Genomic DNA, 17146 nt, shown 5'->3' on the forward strand with positions numbered 1-17146 from the left:
AATTGGGTGGTATTTCTGGATTCAAATGTGGTTGTGCATTTTTTTTAAAGGAGCACAGGTGGAATATTTCCCTGTCTATTCATCCTTTTGATAGCACTGGAAAAAATGTATTTGGCTTAATATGAAATGGAGAAATTTAATCATTCTATAATTTGGACATAGTATTTAACATTCAGCATTGTTTCTTTGTGCCCAAGAAGGGATCTGATCAACATACTCACTGGGATTTTTCTAAACTCTTATGTTGTTCACTCCTCCACATGAAGTTGCTACTTCCTAAAAATGGAGTAAGGGTGTATCGGGAGAAGCTTAATATCCTTCAGGTCTGATAAACTGGTGGACTCAACTTATAATCTTCCAGACAGAGTCACAAAAGTAATGTAAGGATGAGAGTGCATAAGCCAAAATGAAACAATTGTTGTTCATTGTTTTCTCTTGATAAGAACACAGGTAATAGAGAAAACACAGTTGTTTTAGATCCCTGAGCTTTTAAGGAAAAAGAAATCTTTTAAGTTCACAAGTCTTAGTGTATATCAGGATGTTATTCAACTGCAGGTACAAATGCAGGTGAATCTCAAGCTGCTTCATAAAGACTGTTGTTTGAATACAAGGAAATCTATTGGTATCTGGTAGACTCTCTTCCTTCATCTATGAAATTATCTGAGGAGCCTATTCAAAAATTTTATTATGTTTTATTAATTTTAATTCAATTACATTCAGCTGTATTGTAAAATCAATGAAGACAGAAATTACAAAAAATCATTTTCCAATAATTATTTGGAAAATGTAATATAAAAAGATTCCATGATGATACCAAGTATAAAATACTTATGAAAAGCTAGAGGAAAATATTATAGACCTATGTGAAGAAAATTATAAAGTTCTGCTGAAGTCATAAAACATCATCTAAAAAAGAGACATGCAAATTATATTTTTGGAGAGAATATTTAACATTCAAAAGCATACAGTTATCTCAAATGAATCTGTATATTAAGTGCAATTCCAATAAGAATCCTAATGGAGTATTTCATGAAACTTAATTCTATAGTTTATCTGAAAGAGTCAATGTGCAGAATTAGCCAATACATTTTTTAAAAAATAAACTACCATAATTAATAAAACTATCTTATTATTGCTAAAAACTTCTTTAGACCAAACTCCAAACCTTAGAAGCAGACCCCTATCTGCTTTGTAATTTAGTATAAGATAAAGATGGCTATTTAAACCCAATTCAAAGATGGATAACTTATTGAATAAATGGTGCTGAAACAATTAACTATGCCAATTATTAGATTGGCATAAGACTAGGTTTTTACTTTACTATACTTTTAACTAAATACCAGATAGAATGAAAATCTAAATGTAAGATGTTAAAATATATTTTTAAGCGATAACATATTTTCCTAGTCTTGGCATAACACAGAACTTTATGAGCAACACACAAGCTTGAGGACCATTAAGAAAAAGATTGATAAATTTAATTACATGAATAAAAAACATAAGAATTAATAAGTTAATTTAACAAGGTTGCAGGATACAAAGTTAATCACCAAGTCCAGTGGCATATTTATATACTAGTGGCAAATAATTGGAAAATGAAATTTTAAAAATTTTGCAAAATCTAGGTAGTACCATTCAGGACATAGGCATGGGCAAGGACTTCATGTCTAAAACACCAAAAGCAACGGCAGCAAAAGCAAAAATTGACAAATGGGATCTAATTAAACTAAAGAGCTTTTGCACAGCAAAAGAAACTACCATCAGAGTGAACAGGCAACCTACAGAATGGGAGAAAATTTTTGCAACCTACTCATCTGACAAAGGGCTAATATCCAGAATCTACAAAGAACTCAAACAAATATACGAGAAAAAAACAAACAACCCCATCAAAAAGTGGGGAAAGGATATGAACAGACATTTCTCAAAAGAAGATATTCATACAGCCAACAGACACATGAAAAAATGCTCATCATCACTCGCCATCAGAGAAATGCAAATCAAAACCACAATGAGATACCATCTCACACCAGTTAGAATGGCAATCATTAAGAAGTCAGGAAACAACAGGTGTTGGAGAGGATGTGGAGAAATAGGAACACTTTTACACTGTTGGTGGGATTGTAAACTAGTTCAACCATTATGGAAAACAGTATGGCAATTCCTCAAGGATCTAGAACTAGATGTACCATATGACCCAGCCATCCCACTACTGGGTATATACCCAAAGGATTATAAATTATTCTACTACAAAGACACATGTACACGTATGTTTATTGTGGCACTATTCACAATAGCAAAGACTTGGAATCAACCCAAATGTCCATCTGTGACAGACTGGATTAAGAAAATGTGGCACATATACACCATGGAATACTATGCAGCCATAAAAAAAGGATGAGTTTGCGTCCTTTGTAGGGACATGGATGCAGCTGGAAACCATCATTCTTAGCAAACTATCACAAGAACAGAAAACCAAACACCGCATGTTCTCACTCATAGGTGGGAAATGAACAATGAGATCACTTGGACTCGGGAAGGGGAACATCACGCACTGGGGCCTATCATGTGGAGGGGGGGGGGGGAGGGGGGAGGAGGGAGGGCTTGCATTGGGGAGTTATACAAGATATAAATGATGAATTGATGGGTGCTGACGAGTTGATGGGTGCAGCACACCAACATGGCATAAGTATACATATGTAACAAACCTGCACGTTATGCACATGTACCCTAGAACTTAAAGTATAATAAAAAAAAAAAAAATTTCACTACAATACTGTCAAAAAGCATGAAATACTTAGGCAAAATTTAACAAGCCATCAGTAAGACCTCTACACTGTAAACCAGAAAACATTACTGAGAGAAATTTTAAAAGACTAAAAAATGAAGAGATACGCTATGCTCATGGATTGCAAGACTGAGTATGGTTACAATGTTTATTTGAAGAACAAATTTGGAGTACTTAACCTACCTAACTTTAAGGCTTACTATAAAGCCACAGTAATTAAGACAGTATCATAAAGTTTGACAGATAAGTCAGTGAAACAGAAAGTGTAACTGAGAAAGAGACCTGCACTAATACAACTGATACAATCATATGATTTTTGGGGAAAGCACCAAAGCAATCCAATGCGGGGGGAATAAAAAAACTTTTCACTAAATGGTGGTGAAATAACTGACATCCCTATGGAAAACAAATTAATCTCAACTCCTATCTCATGCATACATCAAAATTAACTTGTGATGCATCAGAAACCTAAATGTAAATCTAAACTATAATGCTTGTAGAAAATATAGGGAAATACCTTTATGACTCAGGGGTTATCAAAAGTTTCTTAGGACAAAGAAAGCAATAATTTTAAAAGAAAAAATTTAATAAATTAGACTTCATCAAAATTAAACTTGCTCATCAAAAGATTTGATTAAGAAAATTAATGAGAGAAAATATCCACAATACATGTATCTTACAAAAGACTATAAGCCAAGATAATAAAATGTCAAACAATTGACTAAAAATGGCCCCAAGATTTTAACAAGCATTTCACAAAGGGAGGCATACAAATGGCCAACAAATATCTGAAACAACTTAGTCAACATTGCTCATCAGAAAAATGCAAATTAAAACCACGATAAAAATGCCACTCCACATTCATCAGAGCTGCTAAAATTAAAATAACTAACAACATCAGATATAAGCAAAGATGTGGAGAGGCTGGAACTTTCATTTGCTGTTGTTAGCAGTGTGAAATAATACACTTTAGGAAAATGTTGAAGCAGCTTCTTATTAAGCTAAACATATACCACCATTCAACCCAGGCATTCTACAAAAAGACATGTCAAAACTATTCATAGCAATTTTATTCATAACAGCTCCAAACTGGAATTAGCCCAACTTGTCCATCCACAGGGGAATGAATTAAAAAATGCATCAGGTATTTATGCAATAGAATACCATACAGCAACAAAAAGGAGCAAACTATCAACACCTACAATGTCATGGATGAATCTCAAAACATGCCGAATGAAAGAAACTTTACAAAATAGAGGCACATACTTTGTGGTTCCCTTTACATGAAGTTCTAAAATAGGCAAAACTAATCCATGGTGAAAAAAAAAAAAATAGCAGACCAGTGATTGCCTGTCAGGGGAAGGGCTAGAGCTAAGCATTAACTGAAAATGTACATGAGGGAAATTCCCAGGCAATTGTAGCATTTTCTATATTGCTAAGGGATCTGGTTACCTACATCAATGCATTTGTGAAAATCATGGAATTAAGACTTTTATATTTGTTGTTTGTTAATTTTATTGCAAATGTAAAAATATATATATATTAAATTCTAATTTGTGAAATGCATGCTGAAATATTTATTGAGAAATGTAATGGCATCATTTCTTTGAAATGCATCAATAAAATAAGATCTACTAAAGATGGATAGAAGGATGGCTAGATGGACAGATATATAATAAAGCAAATATTATAAAATGTTAATTATGGAGTCCAGGCAGTAGATAAATGATTCTTCACTGTAAAATTCTTTCAACCTTGCTGTATGCATGAAAATTTCCATAATAAAATGTTGAGGAAAAAAATCCACTGAATACAATAGGGAACAAAAAATATAAAATAAGTATTTTTGACACCAATGAAACAAGAACATATGTACAGCCACAAAGCACAAAGTATGAAACATGATTGAATCTGTTAATCAAAAGGGCATGCACTTACCCAGGAACAATTGATACAGAAAGATAAATGCCAAGAATGCCAAGACGTAGCTTCTTGAAGTTGCTGAACTTCAAGGATAAAACAATAAATCTTACAGTCAACCAGGTAGAAAAACTCTGTCACATCAAGGAGAAAAAAATTCAGGTTGACCTCATACTTCTTTTTTTGTTTGTTTGTTTGCTTGTTTGTTTCTTCACGTGCCTTCTCTTTTTTTATTATTATTATACTTTAAGTTCTAGAGTACATGTGCACAACGTGCAGGTTTGTTTCATATGTATACATGTGCCATGTTGGTGGACTGCATCCATTAACTCATCATTTACATTAGGTATATCTCCTAATGCTATCCTTCCCCTCTCCCCACTCCCCACAATAGGCCCTGGTGTGTGATGTTCCCCTTCATGTGTCCAAGTGATCTCATTGTTCAATTCCCACCTATGAGTGAGAACATGCGGTGTTTGGTTTTCTGTTCTTGCGATAGTTTGCTGAGAATGATGGTTTCCAGCTGTATCCATGTCCATACAAATAACACGAACTCATCATTTTTTATGGCTGCATAGTATTCCATGGTGTATATGTGCCACATTTTCTTAATCCAGTCTGTCACTGATGGACATTTGGGTTGATTCCAAGTCTTTGCCATTGCGAATAGTGCTGCAATAAACATATGTGTGCATGTGTCTTTATAGCAGCATGATTTATAATCCTTTGGGTATATACCCAGTAATGGGATGGTTGGGTCAAATGGTATTTCTAGTTCTAGATCCTTGAGGAATCGCCATACTGTTTTCCATAATGGTTGAACTAGTTTACAATCCCACCAACAGTGTAAAATTGTTCCTATTTCTCCACATCCACTCCAGCACCTGTTGTTTCCTGATTTTATAATGATTGCCATTCTAACTGGTGTGAGACGGTATCTCATTGTGGTTTTGATTTGCATTTCTCTGATGGCCAGTGATGATGAGCATTTTTTCATGTATCTGTTGGCTGTATGAATGTCTTCTTTTGAGAAGTGTCTGTTCATATCCTTTGCCCACTTTTTGATGGGGTTGTTTTTTTTTTCTTGTAAATTTGTTTGAGTTCTTTGTAGGTTCTGGATATTAGCCCTTTGTCAAATGAGTAGATTGCAAAAATTTTCTCCCATTCTGTAGCTTGCCTGTTCACTCTGATGATAGTTTCTTTTGCTGTGCAGAAGCTCTTTAGTTTAATTAGATCCCATTTGTTAATTTTGGCTTTTGTTGCCGTTGCTTTTGGTGTTTTAGACATGAAGTCCTTGGCCATGCCTATGTCCTGAATGGTATTACCTAGGTTTTCTTCTAGGGTTTTTATGCTTTTAGGTCTAACATTTAAGTCTCTAATCCATCTTGAATTACTTTTCGTATAAGGAGTAAGGAAAGTGACTTCAAACTATACTACAAGGCTACAGTAACCAAAACAGCATGGTACTGGTACCAAAACAGAGATACAGACCAATAGAACAGAATGGAGCCCTCAGAAATAATACCACACATCTACAGCCATCTGATCTTTGACAACCTGACAAAAACAAGAAATGGGGAAAGGATTCCCTATTTAATAAATGGTGCTGGGAAAATTGGCTAGCCATAAGTAGAGACCTCATACTTCTTCACTAAAACAGTCAATATCCAATAATAGTGGAAGAATCTTCAACAAGCCTGACTACCTTTCAGTTAAAACAAAGCAAGGCAGAATTAACAATAACACAAAGAAGTGAATAAGAATTCACTGTTTCCTGGATCCTGAACTTTTTTATTAAACTGTTTGAATCTAGTCAATTCTGAGATGTGTCCAAACATGGAAGGAAAATAAAATCTCAGGGCTGGGTGCGGTGGGTTATGCCTGTAATGCCAGCATTTTGGGAAGCCACGGCGGTGGATCATTTGACATCAGGAGTTGGAGACCAGCCTGCCCAACATGGTGAAACCCCGTCTCTACTAAAAATACAAAAATTAGCCAGGCGTGGTGGCATGTGCATATAATCCCAGCTGCTCAGGAGGCTGAGACAGGAGAATTGCTTGAACCTGGGAAACAGAAGTTGTAGTGAGCTGAGATCACACCACTGAACTCTAGCCTGGGTGATGAAGTGAGATGTTGTTTCAAAAAAAAGAAAAAGAAAATAAAATCTCAGTAAAGGAGAAAATATATAAGAATTGTTTGAAACTGTGAATACATTATGAATGAAACTAAACATATCAAAAGATGGTGCTTGAGAATAACTAATCTTACCACCTTACCCAGATGTCTTTATCATAGTTCTACTGAAAGGTATATTGTATTTGATTATGAAATATAGTCATGAGGGATAAAAATCAAAATTATATAAAAAGGCATCCACTAAGAGGTGTCCTCCCACCACTTTCTCCATCAGTCCTATTTCACTTTTCATTTAGGGAACTAGTTTTGTTAGTGCCTGGGTTTTCTCAAGCAATTCTTTTCTTTTTTTTTTTTTTTTTGAGACAGTGTCTCACTGTCTCACCCAGGCTGGAGTGCAGTGGCACAATCTCACCTCACTGTAACCTCTGCCTCCCGGGTTCAAGCGATTCTTCTGCCTCAGCCTCCCGAGTAGCTGGGATTACAGGCATGTGCCACCACGGCCAGCTGATTTTTTTATATTTTTAGTAGAGATGCGATTTCGCCATGTTGGCCAGGGTGGTCTCAAACTCCTGACCTCAAATGATTCACCCGCCTCGGCCTCCCAAAGTGCTGGGATTACAGGCGTGAGCCACTGTGTCCAGGCTTCCAGCAAGTCTTCATGCAAAAATAAGTTAATACAAAGGTGATTTTTATTCTCCGCCTTTCATCCACAAAGTGTAGCATACTGTATGCACTCTTTGGCACCTTGCTTTTTTCACATGACGGTATGTGTTAGAGAGACGTTTTTATGTCAGTATTGATGGAGCATTCCTCATCCTGCCTTTGCAGCTGCTGATCATTCCATGGGGCGGTTGAGCCATACATCTCTTATGAATCGCTTCTGATCCTCTTGGTTTCACTTGTCTCTGCAGCCTTGGTCCACTTTTTCCAATCCTAGTCTCACTACTGTGACTGCTAACTGTCGTAACTGTCGTCCAGTGAAATTCATGAGGGCACAATCTAAAGGTGCCTTCCCTAACACCTCTCCTGACCCTTCCTGCACCAGGCTTCTGGCTTAGCTGAAGCCCAGAATGTTGCAGAAGAGTGTAGAGGTGTGGCTTTAATTCCAGGCACTTCCCTGGGCCTATACCTCTTCTGCAACGTTTTTGCCAAACTTTTGCCCAGTGAGAGACAGGAGCTTATGGATAGATTTCTCTCCGTTCCTCCTTTCCCTGGCCACTGGGAACTGACCTGACGTACATGATACTGGAAGATCCCCACAGGATTCAGTGTCCTGCAGACACCTTAACACCAAGTGGTGCTGACTTCATAAAGCTCCTTCCTTTTCCTCTTTCTTCTTTCTTGCCTAGCTTTACTTTTTTCTCACTGATGCTTCCCTGGAATTACATTTCTGATGATAGTTGCACTTAAGTTTTTCCCACAGATTTCACGCTCTGGGAGACCCATCCTAAGATTAATCGTGTATTTATTAACTAGGCCTGGGCTGCCCCTGGTCATATGGAGTTATGAATCCTGGAAATGTGGCTAGTGCTAATAGAGATGTGCTATGAGTATAACACACTGGATTATATGAAAATGGAATGCAAAATATCTCATGCACAATTTTTATATTGATGACTAATTGAAATGAAAAGACTTTTGCTATATGGGCTAAATAAAATATATTATTAAAATAGATTATACCTGAGTCTTCTTACTTTTTTAAAATGGACACTAGAAAACTAAAAATCATAAAGCGACTCACACTAAATTTTGTTAGTGCTGAACAGAAACCTTATTTGATGAGACGTGGGTTCTTTCTAATTATTTGCTATGACAAAAATATGTATGGACTAAACTATGTGTGTATGGGTTTATCTGTAGGAAAAATCCTCAGAAGTGAAATTTCTGAGTCAAAGATGATATGCATTTGCTAATTGTGATTAACAATGAGAAACTTCTCCATGGGGTAATACTGCTCTGTGCTCCTTTCAGGAATATGTGGTAGACCCTGTTTTCCCACAGCCCGCCAACAGGGTGTGCTGTCAGATTTAATGGATTTTGGCATTCTGACAGGTGAATATTGGCAGGTTTTTTTAAAATTTACTTTTTTTTTTTTTTTTTAGATGGAGTCTCACTCTGTTGCCCAGGCTGGAGTGCAGTGGCACAATCTTGGCTCACTATAGCTTCCATCTTCCACGTTCACGCAATTCTCCTGCCTCAGCCTCCTGAGTAGCAGGGATTACAGGCATGCACCACCACACCCAGCTAATTTTTGTACTTTTAGTAGAAAAGTACAAAAGTTTTGCCATGTTGACCAGGCTGGCCTCGAACTCCTGACCTCAGGTGATCCACCTGCCTCGGCCTTCCAAAGTGCTGGAATTACAGGCATGAGCCACTGTGCCCAAACTGCATTATTCTTACAATCAGTTGTCTTGAGCATCTTTTTATGTGTTTAGGAGCCATGTGCATCTCTTTCTCTGTGAATTATATATTCATATACTTTGCCCATTGTTCCTAATGGGCTGTAGGTCTTTTTCTCTCAATTTCTAGGAGGTTTATATGTATTACAAAGAACAACCTTTTGCCTTTGATGTAAATTGCAAGTACTTCTTCTATTGGCCATTTGTCTTTTGACTTTATGATGTCTTTAAATTCAAATAATTTATTCTGTGTAGTAGAATTTATCAGATGTTTTTAAAAAATGTCTTTTCGAATTTGTAAGAGTGAGACTCTATGTGGCAAAGACACTTCAGATTAGATCTTAACCAATGCTTTGGTTATTAGCAAAGAATATAAAAAGTTATTTCAGTTGTTTTTTTAAAAGAATATGCAAAGGGATTTGATTGCTAGGCAGGAGACTGGTGAGTGGTACCACATCTTGGGACAGCATAGTTTTCTTAGACTTCCAGTGCCGTGGTGTTTGCTGCTCCCAGTAGATCCAAAGCCATGTGGAGTTGGGACACCTTCACAGTGTAGACAATACTCTTCACACATGAGCACTATCATTCAGACTCATAAATTTGCATTCATACATGTCATAAAAGCTGATCTTACCCAAATTTCTTCTTGAGATTTTCATCTTTTGGAGATGAGGCTTTTCTCATTTTCCTTGCATAGAGACTAGACGGCACTGCCCCAGAGCAGGAGTTCAAGAATCTATTAGCAATGACCCACTTGCTGACATTTGCCAATCACTTGGGTATTCTACAGAAATACAAGCCACCTGAAGACTAGTCTTGGAATATTTTGTGGCTTTATTTTCTTAAAATTTGGTAAAGCCTACTGCTATACAAGACAGGAAGGTCCAGTCTGTCTCACACATGCGCTTATAGAATAGAACATTAATGTTTGGAGCCTTGCAAATGACTCCATTTTTCATGATGGAAAATAAGTAGATACAACCTAAAATTAAAACTTCTTACTTTTAATTTTTTAAAATTTTCTTTATAGTATTACCACATATACTTGAATTTCTAAATCCCTTTTTTGTATGTTGGGTTTGCAAGTTTTTGAGCTTCCTATAATGTTATGCAGGTGATGACACTGTTGTTCTTCAGTGACTTGGCTTTTTTACGGAATCATGAAATTTTTCCTAAGTCCATTAAACTAAGCATGCTAATTATGTTGGTCAAAACCTAAATCATCACTGGATTTTGTTTCCTTGATCTATCAATTACCAAGAGGGTAGCCTGAAATGATAGCTTTGACGATTCTCTTTGTAGCTCCTTCAATATTTGTTTTTGTATATATTTTGAAGCTAAATTGTTAGGTTCATACAAATTTAACTTTTAAATATCTTCCCAGTGAATTAAGTAAGCCTTTGATATTTTGAAGCTGTCGGAGTTTTATTTCTATTAAAACTGTGTGCCTTAAAGTTTTGTTAGGCTGCTATTAATGTAGGTAAATTAGCTTGCTCTTTGTTTAATACTTACCTGCTCCATTATTGTTTACCCTTTACCTTCAACTCTTTTCAATTTTGATGTCTTAACTGTTTCTCTTTTAAATGGCATTTAAGAGATGTTTTTCACTCTGTTTCTCAATCATTGTTTTAAAGCTAAAGCTTTGGTGTAGTTATGTTCATTATAATTACTGATATATTTAGATTTATTTTTATGATTATTTGGGGCTTTTCATCTTTCCGAGCTCTTCTATGTTGCTCTTCTTTTTGTTTCTTGATGCCAGGAAGACTGATGGTAATTTTCTGTCATTCCACCTTTTCTCTCTACCAGTTGAAAGTTGCATATTTTTTCTATCCTTTTCATTGTTTTTCTAGAAACTTTACATTCATACTATGTTAAAGACTGTTTCTGTGTTTTAATATCCATTATATCTTTCTTCCCTTTATTAATTGATGCCTTTCACTATTCTGGTGGTCATGTGGTGATGCTACTACTATCATTTTTCAGCTTCTGTCCCTGATAATTATGACCATGTGACTAGGTCTCAGCCAATGCTTTGGAGCAGAAGGTACACGTACCAGTTTTGCCTCGGGTCCTTGAACACAAAGATGCATCTTCACGCCTGTTTTCCCTGTCCTCACTGACTGACACGCAGACATGGTGTCAGTGAATTCAACCCCTGGAATTAGGAAAGCTGGAGCAGCTGCTTAGACGCAGTGGTGAAAGATGCATGTTGAGTTTTCATCTTAGGTCACTAGATGACCAAATGAGTAAACCCTGCCCGACCCCAGACTCTCCTGCAAGAGAGAGAGGAAAATATTATCCCATTTAAATCACTATGTGTGAGTTTCATTGATGCCATATCTTAGCCTTTATACTCACTGATCAATATCAGAATTGAGGCACTGCCATGACACAAAATAAACTATCTGGTGTTGATTCAACAGTCAGGTAACAGGAAACGAGGAGACAGATACTGAAAGCCAGAAATGTTTACTATGAAAAAAATATTGAGTAAAACTCTTGCCAGCATTCACCTGGAAGGCAGAACATATGCCTAGGATGTGTACAGATCTAAGGAAGTAACTGGAAATAGCCAAAACGTTCATGTGTATTCATTGTTCCTTGTTGCTTTTAGCAAGTTACAAAGACAAATGATGGGATAGTATCTCCTTGCATAATTTTCTTTCTTTCTTTATGCAATACCACAGAACAATACTTTGGCAATATATTTTGGTTGTATTTGTAACTATTCTGCTAGGAACTGCATCTCCCAACTTCTCTTGAACTTAGATGTAGTTATATCTCAACGTTTTAGCCAATGATATAGCAACATAAGTGATGTTTGCCAATTCTGCTTCATGTCCCTAAAAATGATATTGTTTATCCTCCATATTCATTTCCTTTTTTTTTTTTCTTTTTTTCCAGAGTCTTGCTCTGTCGCTAGGTGGAGTGCAGTGGCGTGATCTCAGCTCACTGCAACCTCCACCCTCCAGGTTCAAACAATTCTCCTGCCTCAGCCTCCTGAGTAGCTGGGACAACCAGAGCATGCCACCACACCCAGCTAATTTTTGAATTTTTAGTACAGACGGGATTTCACCATGTTGGCCAGGATGGTCTCGATCTCTTGACCTCGTGATCCACCCGCCTCGGCCTCCCAAAGTGCTGGGACTGCAGGCATGAGCCACTGTGCCCAGCCCCATATTCATTTCTTTTGTCTTCTTTTATTTTCATTGAGGTGAAATTTACGTAACCTGTAATTAGCCATCTTAATGTATACAATTCAGTGGTATATAGTGTATTCATAATATTATGCAACTACCAGATCTTTCTAGTTTCAAAATATTTACCATCCCTTAAAATGCCCTATACCCATTAATCACACTCCATTTCCCCTTTCTCCCACTCCCTGGTAATCTCTAATCTGCTTACCATCTCTATGGATTTGCCTATCCTGGATATATCATACTGAAGGAGTCATATAAAATGTGACTTTCTGTGTCTGACTTTTCTCACTTAGCATAATGTTTTTGAGGTTCATTGAAATTGTAGCATGTATTAATATTTCACTCTTTTCTTCCATGGCTGAATAATATTCTGTTGTATGGATATGCCACATTTTGTTCGTCTTTTCACCTGTTGACGGACAATTGAGTTGTTTTCAGCTTTTGGCTATTATGAATAACGCTATCAATATTCAGGGACAAGTTTCTGTGTAGCAAGTATCCTCTTTTCTTTTTTCATGCATTTTCTTGTTCATTCTTATACTTTCTTTCTAACAGGTAGGCTTTAAATCACTTTGTTGAGTTTCAAAGAATTATGGTAGAATGTGAGGGCTGGAATTTGAATTGTATTAAACCTATACTTGGGAGAAATTGGCATTTATAAATTTCAGTTTTCCCTTTCAGGGACTTCTTTTTATTCTATTTACTTAAATCTTTTATATTTCATGATAAAGCTCAGTAGATAGTTTTCACTTAGATGCATTATAAACATTTGTAGTTGTATTGGTATGGTGAAGGCAGCCGTGCTGTGAGCAGTAAGAATCCACCTGCTAACATTTGGAAAGCCATTGACCCTTGTAATGCAGTGGCAAACTTATGATCAGACTTTCACTTGTTGTACTTTGGAAGGCAGACTGTGTAAAGCTGTTGTACAATGGAAAATGTAGAAAAATTGTAGCTGCTGGTCTGTGTTGGCTGCTGACTTTTAATTGCATCCTATAAAAGACAGAACTCAGTAGAAAGCTAGTAAGACAGAAACCTCCTGGAGCATAGAGCTTCCAGATGAGCTAATTGCTCTGCCAGGCCAGGGGGTCTTGATAATCCTGCCCAGCAGGATTTCATAATTGCTATGGAACAGTGACTGAAGAATGCTCCCATTACCACTTTCTGAAAAGAAGAGCTCAATCATTCCTATCCTACTGTTTCTCCATTATGATGTTCTGGCAGCAAATATTTTTTTCTATTTTTATACATTACTGGATCACAAGAAACCACATTTTCTTGTGGAATAGAGAGGGGTACATTTTACCCAGTAATCCTGGATATTGAGTTAGGTGCATTGCTTGGATGAGACCTTGGGGTATGTTCATAGGAAAGGAGCGAGGTTTTCTATGTAAGAAAAGAAAGATGAGTACAGACATCGAGAAAAGAAGAGCAGGCTTCAGCTGAAACTATAGTTGACTCTTGAGCAACATAGGAATTAAGGCACCAACCTAATTCCCATGTTGTTCTCTCCATACATTCAGAAATTCATATAAAACTTTTGATTCCCCAAAAACTTAACTACTAATAGCCAAATGTTGACCAAAAGCCTTACTGATAATATAAATAGTTGATTAGCATAGATTTTTGTGTTACATGTATTATCTTGTCTACTATATTTCTACAATAGAGCAAACTTGAGAAACTTGAGAAAAGAAAACATCATTGTGAAAATAATAAGGAAAAGAAAATATATTTACCATTCATAAGTGGAAGTGAATCATCTTAAAGGTCTTCATACTTACCAGCTTCACGCTGAGGAGGAGAAGGAAGAGGAGGGATTGGTCTTGCTATCTCAGAGTGGCAGAGGTGAAAGAAAATCCACTTATAAGTGGACCAAGCAGTTCAAACCTGTGCTGTTCCAGGGTCAGCTGTATTAATTACTCACCAAATATTCATTATCTTGTTTATTTACTTCTTTCTAACAAAACCTTATTTTATTCTGGGAGGCAACACATATAGCTAAAGTTCTGCATTTCCCAGTCTCCCCTGCAGTTAAGAGTAGGTAATGAGAGGCAAATGAAAATCATCTAGTGGGGCTTCATGGAAAGTTTCTTAAAGATCACTGAGCTAGTGAAAAAGGATGTCCTTTTATCCTTCCCCTTTCTTTCTCCTTCCCTCTTCCTGGAATATTTTGGCGGAATTGTGAATTAACACTTACTGTCTATTGCAACTCCCTTCTAGAGTGTCTTCTTATGTTTCAAAGACTGAAAAGCTAAAAATGACTTTCCCCAGATTTCATTGCAGCTATGCTTTTATATGTGGTGAATGCTCGACCCCACAGGTACACAAGTGATGATTTGGAAGGTAGATGTAAAGTAAAATGGAGAGGTATTGCTTCTGTTGTTCCTTCTGGCAAGCCCCACTGGGCAGGCATTCAGTTATGCTGGGAAGAAGAATTTGCTGAGGTCTTCATTTCTGGTCACTGAAGTCATGGGTGCAGACCGAAGCAGAAACAGCTTGGTTCTGAAGACAGCATCTGTGGTATGAGATTCCCAATCATTACAGTTTTGGGATTGTGTGGCTTCCTGGGATTGCAGCTCCCTCACTGTGCAGGAGCTCTAAGGTTCTGGACCCAGCAAGTGGAGTGACAGCATTCCAATCAGAAAAGGAGCTTCTTGGTCATAAGAAGGGACAAGAAGGGACAGTAGCTACCTTGGTGGCCCCGCTCTTTCAGGTGACTTTGGGTATTAGTCCCAAAATATTAACACAGAGTTTGTGTTTCTGCCTTGTCTAGGATTCTAGAAGCTCTTTAGTATAAGAATAGAGCCATTTGTGTGTCAAGTAGCTGGAGCAGATTCAGTTCTCTGCAGTTGAAAACTGATGGAGGACATGTGATGTGATAGGGAGAACTTGAACAGCTATCCCTGATCACGAGGCATCTGCGGAAATGAAGCCTACATCTAAGACAGTGGAAAAGAAAGGGAAAATTATTCTCAGTGTTGTCACAACCACGTTAGTCCTTCACTGCCTGTCTCTTTTTTATGTCACAACATTTCCTTAATTTAAGTTACTGTTACTACAGGTGTCTGCTTCTTGCAATCAAATGAAATTCCTATTTGTATAACATTCATTCTAGTTATTTTTCTGTTGGTATTATTAATCAGGCCTTTTTCCTGCCATTTTTCCTATTGCTTATTACCAAGAAAGAAAACACTCATTAGTCTTTATTTATTGTTATATCCTTCAACATAACAGAGTTCTTCTATTCATACTAATAATTTTACAGTGAATTCCTTTAGACCATGTTTATTTAATATCTGTCAGGAAAGTGAAGGGGAAAGCTAAAATCCAGGATAATTAGATGACCCAATATTTTTAATTTCATGTGTAAATCTGGCAGAAATAGCCTTTGATTTTTATGTAACGTTACATTTATTTCATTATGTAAAATATACCCAAAAGGTTATGTGTTATTTTTAATAAAAACAATTCAACATTGTTTATAAGACATACTCAATATGTGTAAACTATTGCTTTTGGTTACAGCTATTCTACTAAATTAGTAAAACAAAAATATTTCCCAACTATTCTTGTCAAACTGTAGATGGTTCAACTTCCAAAGGATTAATAAGTGTATGTTTCACTTCTCTCAGTAAACAGAATGACTGTAAAACTGATTATTAAAAAATTTCATAATAAGATAAACATGTTATTTATTTATTTTTAGAGATGGGCTCTAGCTCTGTCACCCAGGCTGGAGTGCAATGGTGTGATCATAGCTCACTTCCCACCTCAGCCTCCCAACAAAACTGGGACTACAAGTGTGCACCACTACACCTAGATAATATTTTTAATTTTGTGTAGAAATGGGGATCTCGCTATGTTGTCCACACTGGCCTCAAGGTGAACACTTTAAATGCATATTTTCCCTCTTTGGACAAAATGGTATGGATGGAGAGGCAGGAAAACTGATCACCACCTATTCAATCATACTAGGTTCTGTTCCTTCAAGATATCATCAGCTTCTCTCAGTCCAAACTTTTTAATAAGGAGATTTACATTAGCTCTAAAATTCTATGATTCCTGTATACACATTGAATGTATAAGTTTATGGAAAAACATACGACGTTTTTTGAATAAAAGATTCACAAATTCAAAAGGAAAATACTAAAATAATTTGTTTTTAAATTCCACTAAATTATACTTCTTCCTTCAATTTTAAGGTCAATTTTTTTTTAACTTGGAAGTTTCTGAAATGAAAGTACATCTTACAATAAAAATATGAGCTTAATGTGGTGTTTTTTTTTCTCTCTACCCTGCCCTCCTGCTTCACCAGTAGTAAATCTTACATTTGATGGCATCTGAAACTCTAGAAAAAGAATAAAAAAGCAAACTATGCACGGGGTCTCGTTTCCATATGAACCTAAATTGAGATTTTGTACCTATCTGTGCATGGGGTCGGGGGCTCACATGTGTCTATAGCAACTGATCTACATAGAAGTGGGGGTGTTGAGAGAAGCTGTCTAGAGGAATTTGTTAGCCAGATGCCTATAAACAGGGTCATAAAATCAGTGAGCCATGAGATACGCAGCTTAGATGTCCAGGTGAGGAGCTGAAACACAGGGTTTGGGAGAACAGCTTTTGCCCTACCTCTAAGTTAGACACATCACTGTGCTGGGCCCATCTCCACTATTTAGTGATCTCAGGAACTGACA

Source organism: Rhinopithecus roxellana, chromosome 5, assembly GCF_007565055.1.
Source record: "Rhinopithecus roxellana isolate Shanxi Qingling chromosome 5, ASM756505v1, whole genome shotgun sequence".
NCBI classification, from domain to species: Eukaryota; Metazoa; Chordata; class Mammalia; order Primates; family Cercopithecidae; genus Rhinopithecus; species Rhinopithecus roxellana.